The sequence below is a fragment of the Hemiscyllium ocellatum genome, unplaced genomic scaffold (assembly GCF_020745735.1).
Source record: "Hemiscyllium ocellatum isolate sHemOce1 unplaced genomic scaffold, sHemOce1.pat.X.cur. scaffold_462_pat_ctg1, whole genome shotgun sequence".
Classification (NCBI taxonomy): domain Eukaryota; kingdom Metazoa; phylum Chordata; class Chondrichthyes; order Orectolobiformes; family Hemiscylliidae; genus Hemiscyllium; species Hemiscyllium ocellatum.
Window position 1 is genome coordinate 280,035 of NW_026869071.1, and position 6,000 is coordinate 286,034.

Genomic DNA, 6,000 nt, shown 5'->3' on the forward strand with positions numbered 1-6,000 from the left:
TTGATTACTGTGCAGAGCATTGTAAAGATATTCTACAAACTGCTTCTGATCATGTGCCATTCAGTTTGAGAGTGTAGTTACCGATCCTTCCACGAAGAGCAATACTGCATTTGCATTCCTTGCTGAGGCGGCCCGGTTCAAAGACAGGGAAGAAGGTGATGCGCTGGTGTCACAGTGCACCACGGATTCCTGAACTATTCTGTCTGCCAAATGTACCCCAAAGTCGTATCTGAAAGGCCTCATTTGGAAGCTGTCTGTCGTTATTCAAAGTGCGAGAATTGGCACCAGAGGTCCTGCATCATGTTTTGGAGCAGTTCGCACGTTAGTGGCTCATTCAATCAGCAACAGCAATGAAAGAAATTGCACTCTCAGAGGAAGCTCTGGACCTGTGCTTTCAAAGCTAGCATTAAGGTGCGCCCCGAGATCTAAGCCATGTTGGAATTTAAACGGAGGAATCGACAAAGAGGCTGCAGAATAACATCGCATCCTTTTGGTTTTCATTAAATCACTGATGAGCAGGAAAATGTAAACGGGGAGAGCGACTGGGAAAGTGAGGCAGTTGCAGCTCTGTTGAAACTCCTTCTTTTTGAGTCACTCAGCAACAAGAGGCGTGAAGGTGACTCAGGCGTGAGAGCTCTTCACATCGAGAACAAAAAGCAATCAAGTGCAGTTAGCACCACTCCCGGAGTGGGGGTGGGGTGAGATAATTAGCTTTTGATTTCAGTTCCTCTGTTCAGAAACTGCCTTTTAAATTGAGGTGAACAGAAACTGCATTTCTAATAAGCACCATGGAATTTAGCAAGATTTTTTGTGTCGCTTCTCGTCGATTCCCACGCAGGTTTCCAACTCAGTTGATGTCGATGTGGCTCATGTCCAGGTGTGAACATCCCTGCAGCCAATTGCATAAAAGGCAAGGAAAGTGGCATCTCGAACTGGCCCCGAGGTCAGAGCATCCTCACAATGTGATCGGTCGTTCTCGGATTGTAATGCTACCTCCGGTGTTAGTGTGGAGAACATTCTTTGGGACTATTATTCTACAAAACAGACACAGTGACTGAAACTATGCTGCACGGTATGATGTGGAACACGGCCTGCTCAGCTTTGTTTATTTTCCCTGTAGTCCGGTGTGTTTCATGTTCCGTGTAAACGTGAAAGTTGTCCTATTTCGAGCAATGGGTGAAATCATTTAGCAAAGTAAGAATCGAAATTGCAGTAATGTCAAGCAGTTCATGGTTATTTGACCAAATCATAAGCGAACATGTATGCTCACGCACTCACAGATACATTTGTAGTTGAAAAGAGTCTGAGAAGATAGCCTCAGCTTACCATTGATTTTTATCCGGATTGATGGGCTATCATTATCTGCTGCGAAATTGATATTGTAGCCGGGCACATCCACGCAGCCGTACGAGTCCGAGAGGGATCATGGAACCCTTTTCACTTGACTTTCCATCTGTTGTTATGCAGGAGCTCAATTGGAAGTGAAAGAAAATGGGGAACTGGCGCAGTTGGTAGTGTGGCCGAGCGGTCTAAGGCGCTGGATTTAGGTTCCAGTCTCGACAGGGGCGTGGGTTCGAATCCCACCACTGCCATTGCTGCTGATCGACTGCAACGGTGCAGCTTGTTGAAATGCCGTTGCCACCACTGATGTTGTTTCGTTCAGAACAAAATTCGATTTGTTTCCCTGGGAATCAACTGTCGAGTGGGAAAGTGCCAAATTTCCTCTGCTGTCATGATCGTGCTCGTCTCCCGCGTGGAAAATTGCAAACATCTCTACTGTTGCTTTACGTTCCAAGCATGTTGAGATTTTACTGGAACCGAATGGTGACTGCTATTTCATCGCTGTTGTGAAACAAAGTCCTGCGGTGAGTCGATTCATCGTTATTTGGCTTTCTGGCGAGTGGGAAAATCGTTCCGATGAATTTTGATGTCATATGCTATTGAATTTCTCCAATTTCCTTCGTTTCTGTCCCGGAGACCCCTGAAGGGAAAGGTAATCTAATCGAGACTGTGATTGGTGAAATTCACTTTTTGTGGCCCATTCTTATTATGTTCTTTCTTTCTCTCTTTTCAGCATTGTCTGTGATATGGTGGTGCACTGAGGCTCAAGTATCATTGAAAAGTAATTTGGAATTGCCCTGTTGTTAGTTGTGAGATTACTTTACGGCTCATGCCCTCGGAGTGTCTCACATTTAGCATTCATGCTCACTGTATCTGAAAATGCATTTGGTTTGCCAGTTTTGTTTGTGTTGCGTGCCAAATGTTTTCTGTTTTGCGATTCGTTCAATACATTACGAATTAACAGGCTTTCTGAGGTAATTTCCAGCTGCAAAAACTCCTCAACTGAGAATCTGGGAAAATTTCACAGAGTATGGTCAGTCGCAGCAAAAGTAAGGAAGTCCTTCGTTTCTGCAGTGTTTCAATATACTACCTTTCCAGTGAGCAGTCGAACAGACTAAATGATTGTGCCACAGACTGCGACGGCCAGCTCGGCTAAAAAGTTATCATTTTAAAGCCGGTGTAAGCAACACAACGTTATTGGGCTACACCGCGTGAAAACAGATACTTCGGTGTATCTCGTCCATGCATACCACACAGCCAAAATTAAACAACTCCCATGAAACAACGAGCATTTGGAAACAGAAAGGTGAAAGGTAGAACGTCTTCAACTTTCAGTGTCGGATACCACTGAGCTGCAGCAGGGGCGGCTGTGGGCTTGTTTCTGTAGCATAGTGATCAGCACGTTCACCCTCCGCAAGATAGGTTCCCGCGGTCGAAACTGTTTTGTTCTTCATCTGCAGCCTTTTACATGGACAAGAACGGAGCTTTCCTGCTTGCTTTCCCATCTGCAAACCTGCCTTCGAATTTGCTTGAACAAATCTGCTCTCGTAGTGAAATGCAATGCATTTCCATTTGATTACTGTGCAGAGCATTGTAAAGATATTCTACAAACTGCTTCTGATCATGTGCCATTCAGTTTGAGAGTGTAGTTACCGATCCTTCCACGAAGAGCAATACTGCATTTGCATTCCTTGCTGAGGCGGCCCGGTTCAAAGACAGGGAAGAAGGTGATGCGCTGGTGTCACAGTGCACCACGGATTCCTGAACTATTCTGTCTGCCAAATGTACCCCAAAGTCGTATCTGAAAGGCCTCATTTGGAAGCTGTCTGTCGTTATTCAAAGTGCGAGAATTGGCACCAGAGGTCCTGCATCATGTTTTGGAGCAGTTCGCACGTTAGTGGCTCATTCAATCAGCAACAGCAATGAAAGAAATTGCACTCTCAGAGGAAGCTCTGGACCTGTGCTTTCAAAGCTAGCATTAAGGTGCGCCCCGAGATCTAAGCCATGTTGGAATTTAAACGGAGGAATCGACAAAGAGGCTGCAGAATAACATCGCATCCTTTTGGTTTTTCATTAAATCACTGATGAGCAGGAAAATGTAAACGGGGAGAGCGACTGGGAAAGTGAGGCAGTTGCAGCTCTGTTGAAACTCCTTCTTTTTGAGTCACTCAGCAACAAGAGCGTGAAGGTGACTCAGGCGTGAGAGCTCTTCACATCGAGAACAAAAAGCAATCAAGTGCAGTTAGCACCACTCCCGGAGTGGGGGGTGGGGTGAGATAATTAGCTTTTGATTTCAGTTCCTCTGTTCAGAAACTGCCTTTTAAATTGAGGTGAACAGAAACTGCATTTCTAATAAGCACCATGGAATTTAGCAAGATTTTTGTGAGCTTCTTCTCGTCGATTCCCACGCAGGTTTCCAACTCAGTTGATGTCGATGTGGCTCATGTCCAGGTGTGAACATCCCTGCAGCCAATTGCATAAAAGGCAAGGAAAGTGGCATCTCGAACTGGCCCCGAGGTCAGAGCATCCTCACAATGTGATCGGTCGTTCTCGGATTGTAATGCTACCTCCGGTGTTAGTGTGGAGAACATTCTTTGGGACTATTATTCTACAAAACAGACACAGTGACTGAAACTATGCTGCACGGTATGATGTGGAACACGGCCTGCTCAGCTTTGTTTATTTTCCCTGTAGTCCGGTGTGTTTCATGTTCCGTGTAAACGTGAAAGTTGTCCTATTTCGAGCAATGGGTGAAATCATTTAGCAAAGTAAGAATCGAAATTGCAGTAATGTCAAGCAGTTCATGGTTATTTGACCAAATCATAAGCGAACATGTATGCTCACGCACTCACAGATACATTTGTAGTTGAAAAGAGTCTGAGAAGATAGCCTCAGCTTACCATTGATTTTTATCCGGATTGATGGGCTATCATTATCTGCTGCGAAATTGATATTGTAGCCGGGCACATCCACGCAGCCGTGCGAGTCCGAGAGGGATCATGGAACCCTTTTCACTTGACTTTCCATCTGTTGTTATGCAGGAGCTCAATTGGAAGTGAAAGAAAATGGGAACTGGCGCAGTTGGTAGTGTGGCCGAGCGGTCTAAGGCGCTGGATTTAGGTTCCAGTCTCGACAGGGGCGTGGGTTCGAATCCCACCACTGCCATTGCTGCTGATCGACTGCAACGGTGCAGCTTGTTGAAATGCTGTTGCCACCACTGATGTTGTTTCGTTCAGAACAAAATTCGATTTGTTTCCCTGGGAATTAACTGTCGAGTGGGAAAGTGCCAAATTTCCTCTGCTGTCATGATCGTGTTCGTCTCCCGCGTGGAAAATTGCAAACATCTCTACTGTTGCTTTTCGTTCCAAGCATGTTGAGATTTTACTGGAACCGAATGGTGACTGCTATTTCATCGCTGTTGTGAAACAAAGTCCTGCGGTGAGTCGATTCATCGTTATTTGGCTTTCTGGCGAGTGGGAAAATCGTTCCGATGAATTTTGATGTCATATGCTATTGAATTTCTCCAATTTCCTTCGTTTCTGTCCCGGAGACCCCTGAAGGGAAAGGTAATCTAATCGAGACTGTGATTGGTGAAATTCACTTTTTGTGGCCCATTCTTATTATGTTCTTTCTTTCTCTCTTTTCAGCATTGTCTGTGATATGGTGGTGCACTGAGGCTCAAGTATCATTGAAAAGTAATTTGGAATTGCCCTGTTGTTAGTTGTGAGATTACTTTACGGCTCATGCCCTCGGAGTGTCTCACATTTAGCATTCATGCTCACTGTATCTGAAAATGCATTTGGTTTGCCAGTTTTGTTTGTGTTGCGTGCCAAATGTTTTCTGTTTTGCGATTCGTTCAATACATTACGAATTTAACAGGCTTTCTGAGTAATTTCCAGCTGCAAAAACTCCTCAACTGAGAATCTGGGAAAATTTCACAGAGTATGGTCAGTCGCAGCAAAAGTAAGGAAGTCCTTCGTTTCTGCAGTGTTTCACAATACTACCTTTCCAGTGAGCGCAGTCGAACAGACTAAATGATTGTGCCACAGACTGCGACGGCCAGCTCGGCTAAAAAGTTATCCTTTTAAAGCCGGTGTAAGCAACACAACGTTATTGGGCTACACCGCGTGAAAACAGATACTTCGGTGTATCTCGTCCATGCATACCACACAGCCAAAATAAAACAACTCCCATGAAACAACGAGCATTTGGAAACAGAAAGGTGAAAGGTAGAACGTCTTCAACTTTCAGTGTCGGATACCACTGAGCTGCAGCAGGGGCGGCTGTGGGCTTGTTTCTGTAGCATAGTGATCAGCACGTTCACCTTCCGCAAGATAGGTTCCCGCGGTCGAAACTGTTTTGTTCTTCATCTGCAGCCTTTTACATGGACAAGAACGGAGCTTTCCTGCTTGCTTTCCCATCTGCAAACCTGCCTCGAATTTGCTTGAACAAATCTGCTCTCGTAGTGAAATGCAATGCATTTCCATTTGATTACTGTGCAGAGCATTGTAAAGATATTCTACAAACTGCTTCGATCATGTGCCATTCAGTTTTGAGAGTGTAGTTACCGATCCTTCCACGAAGAGCAATACTGCATTTGCATTCCTTGCTGAGCGGCCCGTTTCAAAGACAGGGAAGAAGGTGATGCGCTGGTGTCAC

General features: G+C 45.1%; 2 non-coding genes across 2 annotated transcripts; both read left to right on the forward strand.

Annotated features, from left to right (window-relative positions):
• Window positions 1–1,510: 1,510 nt before the first annotated feature.
• On the forward strand, window positions 1,511–1,592 carry trnal-uag (transfer RNA leucine (anticodon UAG)). The gene has a single exon. It is a non-coding gene; the product is annotated as a tRNA-Leu (tRNA).
• A 2,832-nt stretch (window positions 1,593–4,424) lies between these two features.
• Window positions 4,425–4,506, forward strand: trnal-uag (transfer RNA leucine (anticodon UAG)). The gene has a single exon. It is a non-coding gene; the product is annotated as a tRNA-Leu (tRNA).
• The last annotated feature ends 1,494 nt before the right edge of the window (window positions 4,507–6,000 follow it).